Genomic DNA, 9,372 nt, shown 5'->3' with positions numbered 1-9,372 from the left:
TAGTGGGGTGATAGATGTCTAGTCTCCGTTATGGCTCTAATCTGATAGTGGTAGTGAGGTGGTAGATGTCTAGTCTCCTTTATGGCTCTAATCTGATAGTGGTAGTGGGGTGGTAGATGTCTAGTCTCCTTTATGGCTCTAATCTGATAGTGGTAGATGTCTAGTCTCCTTTATGGCTCTAATCTGATAGTGGTAGTGGGGTGGTAGATGTCTATTCTCCTTTATGGCTCTAATCTGATAGTGGTAGTGGGGTGATAGATGTCTAGTGTCCTTTATGGCTCTAATCTGATAGTGGTAGTGGGGTGGTAAATGTCTAGTCTCCTTTATGGCTCTAATCTGATAGTACTAGTGGGGTGGTAGATGTCTAGTCTCCTTTATGGCTCTAATCTGATAGTGGTAGATGTCTAGTCTCCTTTATGGCTCTAATCTGATAGTGGTAGTGGGGTGATAGATGTCTAGTCTCCTTTATGGCTCTAATCTGATAGTGGTAGTGGGGTGGTAGATGTCTAGTCTCCTTTATGGCTCTAATCTGATAGTGGTAGTGGGGTGGTAGATGTCTAGTCTCCTTTATGGCTCTAATTTGATAGTGGTAGTGGGGTGGTAGATGTCTAGTCTCCCTTATGGCTCTAATCTGGTAGTGGTAGTGGGGTGTTAGATTTCTCCCTTACGGCTCTAATCTGATAGTGGTAGTGGGGTGGTAGATGTCTAGTCTTCTTTATGGCTCTAATCTGATAGTGGCAGTGGGGTGGTAGATGTCTAGTCTCCCTTATGGCTCTAATCTGGTAGTGGTAGTGGGGTGGTAGATTTCTCCCTTATGACTCTAATCTGATAGTGGCCTTGGGGTGATAGATCTCTAGTCTCCTTTATGGCTCTAATCTGATAGTACTAGTATGGTGGTAGATGTCTAGTCTCCTTTATGGCTCTAATCTGATAGTGGTAGATGTCTAGTCTCCTTTATGGCTCTATTCTGATAGTGGTAGTGGGGTGGTAGATGTCTAGTCTCCTTTATGGCTCTAATCTGATAGTGGTAATGGGGTGGTAGATGTCTAGTCTCCTGTATGGCTCTAATCTGATAGTGGTAGTGGGGTGGTAGATGTCTAGTCTCCCTTATGGCTCTAATCTGATAGTGGTAGTGTGTTGGTAGATATCTAGTCTCCCTTATGGCTCTCATCAGATAATGGTAGTGGGGTGGTAGATGTCTAGTCTCCATTATGGCTCTAATCTGATAGTGGTAGTGGGGTGGTAGATTTCTCCTTTATGGCTTTAATCTGATAGTGGTAGTGGGATGGTAGATGTCTAGTCTCCTTTATGGCTCTAATCTGATAGTGGTAGTGGGGTGGTAGATGTCTAGTCTCCCTTATGGCTCTAATCTGGTAGTGGTAGTGGGGTCTTAGATTTCTCCCTTACGGCTCTAATCTGATAGTGGTATTGGGGTGGTAGATGTCTAGTCTCCTTTATGGCTCTAATCTGATAGTGGTAGTACGGTGGTAGATGTCTAGTCTCCTTTATGGCTCTAATCTGATAGTGGTAGTAGGGTGGTCGATGTCTAGTGTCCTTTATGGCTCTAATCTGATAGTACTAGTGGGGTGGTAGATGTCTAGTCTCCCTTATGGCTCTAATCTGATAGTAGTAGTGGGGTGGTAGATGTCTAGACTCCTTTATGGCTCTAATCTGATAGTGGTAATGGGGTGGTAGATGTCTAGTCTCCTTTATGACTCTAATCTGATAGTGGTAGTGGGGTGGTAGATGTCTAGTCTCCTTTATGGCTCTAATCTGATAGTGGTAGTGGGGTGGTAGATGTCTAGTCTCCTTTATGGCTCTAATTTGATAGTGGTAGTGGGGTGGTAGATGTCTAGTCTCCCTTATGGCTCTAATCTGGTAGTGGTAGTGGGGTCTTAGATTTCTCCCTTACGGCTCTAATCTGATAGTGGTATTGGGGTGGTAGATGTCTAGTCTTCTTTATGGCTCTAATCTGATAGTGGCAGTGGGGTGGTAGATGTCTAGTCTCCCTTATGGCTCTAATCTGGTAGTGCTAGTGGGGTGGTAGATTTCTCCCTTATGGCTATAATCTGATAGTGGCCTTGGGGTGATAGATCTCTAGTCTCCTTTATGGCTCTAATCTGATAGTGGTAGTGGGGTGATAGATGTCTAGTCTCCGTTATGGCTCTAATCTGATAGTGGTAGTTGTCTCGTCTCCTTTATGGCTCTAATCTGATAGTGGTAGTGGGGTGATAGATGTCTAGTCTCCGTTATGGCTCTAATCTGATAGTGGTAGTGAGGTGGTAGATGTCTAGTCTCCTTTATGGCTCTAATCTGATAGTGGTAGTGGGTTGATAGATGTCTAGTCTCCTTTATGGCTTTAATCTGATAGTGGTAGATGTCTAGTCTCCTTTATGGCTCTAATCTGATAGTGGTAGTGGGATGATAGATGTCTAGTATCCTTTATGGTTCTAATCTGATAGTGGTAGTGAGGTGGTAGATGTCTAGTCTCCTTTATGGCTCTAATCTGACAGTAGTAGTGGGGTGGTAGATGTCTAGTCTCCCTTATGGCTCTAATCTGATAGTGGTAGATGTCTAGTCTCCTTTATGGCTCTAATCTGATAGTGGTAGTGGGGTGGTAGATTTCTAGTCTCCATTATGGCTCTAATCTGATAGTGGTAGTGGGGTGGTAGATTTCTCCTTTATGGCTTTAATCTGATAGTGGTAGTGGGATGGTAGATGTCTAGTCTCCTTTATGGCTCTAATCTGATAGTGGTAGTGGGGTGGTAGATGTATAGTCTCCCTTATTGCTCAAATTTGGTAGTGGTAGTGGGGTCTTAGATTTCTCCCTTACGGCTCTAATCTGATAGTGGTATTGGGGTGGTAGATGTCTAGTCTCCTTTATGGCTCTAATCTGATAGTGGTAGTACGGTGGTAGATGTCTAGTCTCCTTTATGGCTCTAATCTGATAGTGGTAGTAGGGTGGTCGATGTCTAGTGTCCTTTATGGCTCTAATCTGATAGTACTAGTGGGGTGGTAGATGTCTAGTCTCCCTTATGGCTCTAATCTGATAGTAGTAGTGGGGTGGTAGATGTCTAGTCTCCTTTATGGCTCTAATCTGATAGTGGTAATGGGGTGGTAGATGTCTAGTCTCCTTTATGACTCTAATCTGATAGTGGTAGTGGGGTGGTAGATGTCTAGTCTCCTTTATGGCTCTAATCTGATAGTGGTAGTGGGGTCTTAGATTTCTCCCTTACGGCTCTAATCTGATAGTGGTATTGGGGTGGTAGATGTCTAGTCTCCTTTATGGCTCTAATCTGATAGTGGTAGTACGGTGGTAGATGTCTAGTCTCCTTTATGGCTCTAATCTGATAGTGGTAGTAGGGTGGTCGATGTCTAGTGTCCTTTATGGCTCTAATCTGATAGTACTAGTGGGGTGGTAGATGTCTAGTCTCCCTTATGGCTCTAATCTGATAGTAGTAGTGGGGTGGTAGATGTCTAGTCTCCTTTATGGCTCTAATCTGATAGTGGTAATGGGGTGGTAGATGTCTAGTCTCTTTTATGACTCTAATCTGATAGTGGTAATGGGGTGGTAGATGTCTAGTCTCCTTTATGGCTCTAATCTGATAGTGGTAATGGGGTGGTAGATGTCTAGTCTCCTTTATGGCTCTAATTTGATAGTGGTAGTGGGGTGGTAGATGTCTAGTCTCCCTTATGGCTCTAATCTGGTAGTGGTAGTGGGGTCTTAGATTTCTCCCTTACGGCTCTAATCTGATAGTGGTATTGGGGTGGTAGATGTCTAGTCTTCTTTATGGCTCTAATCTGATAGTGGCAGTGGGGTGGTAGATGTCTAGTCTCCCTTATGGCTCTAATCTGGTAGTGCTAGTGGGGTGGTAGATTTCTCCGTTATGGCTATAATCTGATTGTGGCCTTGGGGTGATAGATCTCTAGTCTCCTTTATGGCTCTAATCTGATAGTGTTAGTGGGGTGGTCGATGTCTAGTGTCCTTTATGGCTCTAATCTGATAGTACTAGTATGGTGGTAGATGTCTAGTCTCCTTTATGGCTCTAATCTGATAGTGGTAGATGTCTAGTCTCCTTTATGGCTCTATTCTGATAGTGGTAGTGGGGTGGTATATGTCTAGTCTCCTTTATGGCTCTAATCTGATAGTGGTAATGGGGTGGTAGATGTCTAGTCTCCTGTATGGCTCTAATCTGATAGTGGTAGTGGGGTGGTAGATGTCTAGTCTCCCTTATGGCTCTAATCTGATAGTGGTAGTGTGTTGGTAGATATCTAGTCTCCCTTATGGCTCTCATCAGATAATGGTAGTGGGGTGGTAGATGTCTAGTCTCCATTATGGCTCTAATCTGATAGTGGTAGTGGGGTGGTAGATTTCTCCTTTATGGCTTTAATCTGATAGTGGTAGTGGGATGGTAGATGTCTAGTCTCCTTTATGGCTCTAATCTGATAGTGGTAGTGGGGTGGTAGATGTCTAGTCTCCCTTATGGCTCTAATCTGGTAGTGGTAGTGGGGTCTTAGATTTCTCCCTTACGGCTCTAATCTGATAGTGGTATTGGGGTGGTAGATGTCTAGTCTCCTTTATGGCTCTAATCTGATAGTGGTAGTACGGTGGTAGATGTCTAGTCTCCTTTATGGCTCTAATCTGATAGTGGTAGTAGGGTGGTCGATGTCTAGTGTCCTTTATGGCTCTAATCTGATAGTACTAGTGGGGTGGTAGATGTCTAGTCTCCCTTATGGCTCTAATCTGATAGTAGTAGTGGGGTGGTAGATGTCTAGTCTCCTTTATGGCTCTAATCTGATAGTGGTAATGGGGTGGTAGATGTCTAGTCTCCTTTATGACTCTAATCTGATAGTGGTAGTGGGGTGGTAGATGTCTAGTCTCCTTTATGGCTCTAATCTGATAGTGGTAGTGGGGTGGTAGATGTCTAGTCTCCTTTATGGCTCTAATTTGATAGTGGTAGTGGGGTGGTAGATGTCTAGTCTCCCTTATGGCTCTAATCTGGTAGTGGTAGTGGGGTCTTAGATTTCTCCCTTACGGCTCTAATCTGATAGTGGTATTGGGGTGGTAGATGTCTAGTCTTCTTTATGGCTCTAATCTGATAGTGGCAGTGGGGTGGTAGATGTCTAGTCTCCCTTATGGCTCTAATCTGGTAGTGCTAGTGGGGTGGTAGATTTCTCCCTTATGGCTATAATCTGATAGTGGCCTTGGGGTGATAGATCTCTAGTCTCCTTTATGGCTCTAATCTGATAGTGGTAGTGGGGTGATAGATGTCTAGTCTCCGTTATGGCTCTAATCTGATAGTGGTAGATGTCTCATCTCCTTTATGGCTCTAATCTGATAGTGGTAGTGGGGTGATAGATGTCTAGTCTCCGTTATGGCTCTAATCTGATAGTGGTAGTGAGGTGGTAGATGTCTAGTCTCCTTTATGGCTCTAATCTGATAGTGGTAGTGGGTTGATAGATGTCTAGTCTCCTTTATGGCTTTAATCTGATAGTGGTAGATGTCTAGTCTCCTTTATGGCTCTAATCTGATAGTGGTAGTGGGATGATAGATGTCTAGTATCCTTTATGGTTCTAATCTGATAGTGGTAGTGAGGTGGTAGATGTCTAGTCTCCTTTATGGCTCTAATCTGACAGTAGTAGTGGGGTGGTAGATGTCTAGTCTCCCTTATGGCTCTAATCTGATAGTGGTAGATGTCTAGTCTCCTTTATGGCTCTAATCTGATAGTGGTAGTGGGGTGGTAGATGTCTAGTCTCCTTTAAGGCTCTAATCTGATAGTGGTAGTGGGGTGATAGATGTCTATTGTCCTTTATGGCTCTAATCTGATAGTGGTAGTGGGGTGGTAAATGTCTGGTCTCCTTTATGGCTCTAATCTGATAGTACTAGTGGGGTGGTAGATGTCTAGTCTCCTTTATGGCTCTAATCTGATAGTGGTAGATGTCTAGTCTCCTTTATGGCTCTAATCTGATAGTGGTAGTACGGTGGTAGATGTCTAGTCTCCTTTATGGCTCTAATCTGATAGTGGTAGTGGGGTGGTCGATGTCTAGTGTCCTTTATGGCTCTAATCTGATAGTACTAGTATGGTGGTAGATGTCTAGTCTCCTTTATGGCTCTAATCTGATAGTGGTAGATGTCTAGTCTCCTTTTTGGATCTATTCTGATAGTGGTAGTGGGGTGGTAGATATCTAGTCTCCTTTATGGCTCTAATCTGATAGTGGTAGTGGGGTGGTAGATGTCTAGTCTCCTGTATGGCTCTAATCTGATAGTGGTAGTGGGGTGGTAGATGTCTAGTCTCCCTTATGGCTCTACTCTGATAGTGGTAGTGGGTTGGTAGATATCTAGTCTCCCTTATGGCTCTCATCAGATAATGGTAGTGGGGTGGTAGATGTCTAGTCTCCATTATGGCTCTAATCTGATAGTGGTAGTGGGGTGTAGATTTCTCCTTTATGGCTTTAATCTGATAGTGGTAGTGGGATGGTAGATGTCTAGTCTCCTTTATGGCTCTAATCTGATAGTGGTAGTGGGGTGGTAGATGTCTAGTCTCCTTTATGGCTCTAATTTGATAGTGGTAGTGGGGTGGTAGATGTCTAGTCTCCCTTATGGCTCTAATCTGGTAGTGGTAGTGGGGTCTTAGATTTCTCCCTTACGGCTCTAATCTGATAGTGGTATTTGGGTGGTAGATGTCTAGTCTCCTTTATGGCTCTAATCTGATAGTGGTAGTACGGTGGTAGATGTCTAGTCTCCTTTATGGCTCTAATCTGATAGTGGTAGTAGGGTGGTCGATGTCTAGTGTCCTTTATGGCTCTAATCTGATAGTACTAGTGGGGTGGTAGATGTTTAGTCTCCCTTATGGCTCTAATCTGATAGTAGTAGTGGGGTGGTAGATGTCTAGTCTCCTTTATGGCTCTAATCTGATAGTGGAAATGGGGTGGTAGATGTCTAGTCTCCTTTATGACTCTAATCTGATAGTGGTAGTGGGGTGGTAGATGTCTAGTCTCCTTTATGGCTCTAATCTGATAGTGGTAGTGGGGTGGTAGATGTCTAGTCTCCTTTATGGCTCTAATTTGATAGTGGTAGTGGGGTGGTAGATGTCTAGTCTCCTTTATGACTCTAATCTGATAGTGGTAGTGGGGTGGTAGATGTCTAGTCTCCCTTATGGCTCTAATCTGGTAGTGGTAGTGGGTTCTTAGATTTCTCCCTTACGGCTCTAATCTGATAGTGGTATTGGGGTGGTAGATGTTTAGTCTTCTTTATGGCTCTAATCTGATAGTGGCAGTGGTGTGGTAGATGTCTAGTCTCCCTTATGGCTAATCTGGTAGTGCTAGTGGGGTGGTAGATTTCTCCCTTATGGCTCTAATCTGATAGTGGCCGTGGGGTGATAGATCTCTAGTCTCCTTTATGGCTCTAATCTGATAGTGGTAGTGGGGTGATAGATGTCTAGTCTCCGTTATGGCTCTAATCTGATAATGGTAGATGTCTTGTCTCCTTTATGGCTCTAATCTGATAGTGGTAGTGGGGTGATAGATGTCTAGTCTCCGTTATGGCTCTAATCTGATAGTGGTAGTGAGGTGGTAGATGTCTAGTCTCCTTTATGGCTCTAATCTGATAGTGGTAGTGGGGTGGTAGATGTCTAGTCTCCCTTATGGCTCTAATCTGATAGTGGTAGATGTCTAGTCTCCTTTATGGCTCTAATCTGATAGTGGTAGTGGGGTGGTAGATGTCTAGTCTCCTTTATGGCTCTAATCTGATAGTGGTAGATGTCTAGTCTCCTTTATGGCTCTAATCTGATAGTGGTAGTGGGGTGATAGATGTCTAGTCTCCTTTATGGCTCTAATCTGATAGTGGTAGTGGGGTGGTAGATGTCTAGTCTCCTTTATGGCTCTAATCTGATAGTGGTAGTGGGGTGGTAGATGTCTAGTCTCCTTTATGGCTCTAATTTGATAGTGGTAGTGGGGTGGTAGATGTCTAGTCTCCCTTATGGCTCTAATCTGGTAGTGGTAGTGGGGTGTTAGATTTCTCCCTTACGGCTCTAATCTGATAGTGGTAGTGGGGTGGTAGATGTCTAGTCTCCTTTATGGCTCTAATCTGATAGTGGCAGTGGGGTGGTAGATGTCTAGTCTCCCTTATGGCTCTAATCTGGTAGTGGTAGTGGGGTGGTAGATTTCTCCCTTATGACTCTAATCTGATAGTGGCCTTGGGGTGATAGATCTCTAGTCTCCTTTATGGCTCTAATCTGATAGTACTAGTATGGTGGTAGATGTCTAGTCTCCTTTATGGCTCTAATCTGATAGTGGTAGATGTCTAGTCTCCTTTATGGCTCTATTCTGATAGTGGTAGTGGGGTGGTAGATGTCTAGTCTCCTTTATGGCTCTAATCTGATAGTGGTAATGGGGTGGTAGATGTCTAGTCTCCTGTATGGCTCTAATCTGATAGTGGTAGTGGGGTGGTAGATGTCTAGTCTCCCTTATGGCTCTAATCTGATAGTGGTAGTGTGTTGGTAGATATCTAGTCTCCCTTATGGCTCTCATCAGATAATGGTAGTGGGGTGGTAGATGTCTAGTCTCCATTATGGCTCTAATCTGATAGTGGTAGTGGGGTGGTAGATTTCTCCTTTATGGCTTTAATCTGATAGTGGTAGTGGGATGGTAGATGTCTAGTCTCCTTTATGGCTCTAATCTGATAGTGGTAGTGGGGTGGTAGATGTCTAGTCTCCCTTATGGCTCTAATCTGGTAGTGGTAGTGGGGTCTTAGATTTCTCCCTTACGGCTCTAATCTGATAGTGGTATTGGGGTGGTAGATGTCTAGTCTCCTTTATGGCTCTAATCTGATAGTGGTAGTACGGTGGTAGATGTCTAGTCTCCTTTATGGCTCTAATCTGATAGTGGTAGTAGGGTGGTCGATGTCTAGTGTCCTTTATGGCTCTAATCTGATAGTACTAGTGGGGTGGTAGATGTCTAGTCTCCCTTATGGCTCTAATCTGATAGTAGTAGTGGGGTGGTAGATGTCTAGTCTCCTTTATGGCTCTAATCTGATAGTGGTAATGGGGTGGTAGATGTCTAGTCTCCTTTATGACTCTAATCTGATAGTGGTAGTGGGGTGGTAGATGTCTAGTCTCCTTTATGGCTCTAATCTGATAGTGGTAGTGGGGTGGTAGATGTCTAGTCTCCTTTATGGCTCTAATTTGATAGTGGTAGTGGGGTGGTAGATGTCTAGTCTCCCTTATGGCTCTAATCTGGTAGTGGTAGTGGGGTCTTAGATTTCTCCCTTACGGCTCTAATCTGATAGTGGTATTGGGGTGGTAGATGTCTAGTCTTCTTTATGGCTCTAATCTGATAGTGGCAGTGGGGTGGTAGATGTCTAGTCTCCCTTAT

Source organism: Salvelinus alpinus, chromosome 19, assembly GCF_045679555.1.
Source record: "Salvelinus alpinus chromosome 19, SLU_Salpinus.1, whole genome shotgun sequence".
NCBI classification, from domain to species: domain Eukaryota; kingdom Metazoa; phylum Chordata; class Actinopteri; order Salmoniformes; family Salmonidae; genus Salvelinus; species Salvelinus alpinus.
The sequence above is the reverse complement of the archived record's forward strand: the minus strand, read 5'-3'. Positions refer to the sequence as shown.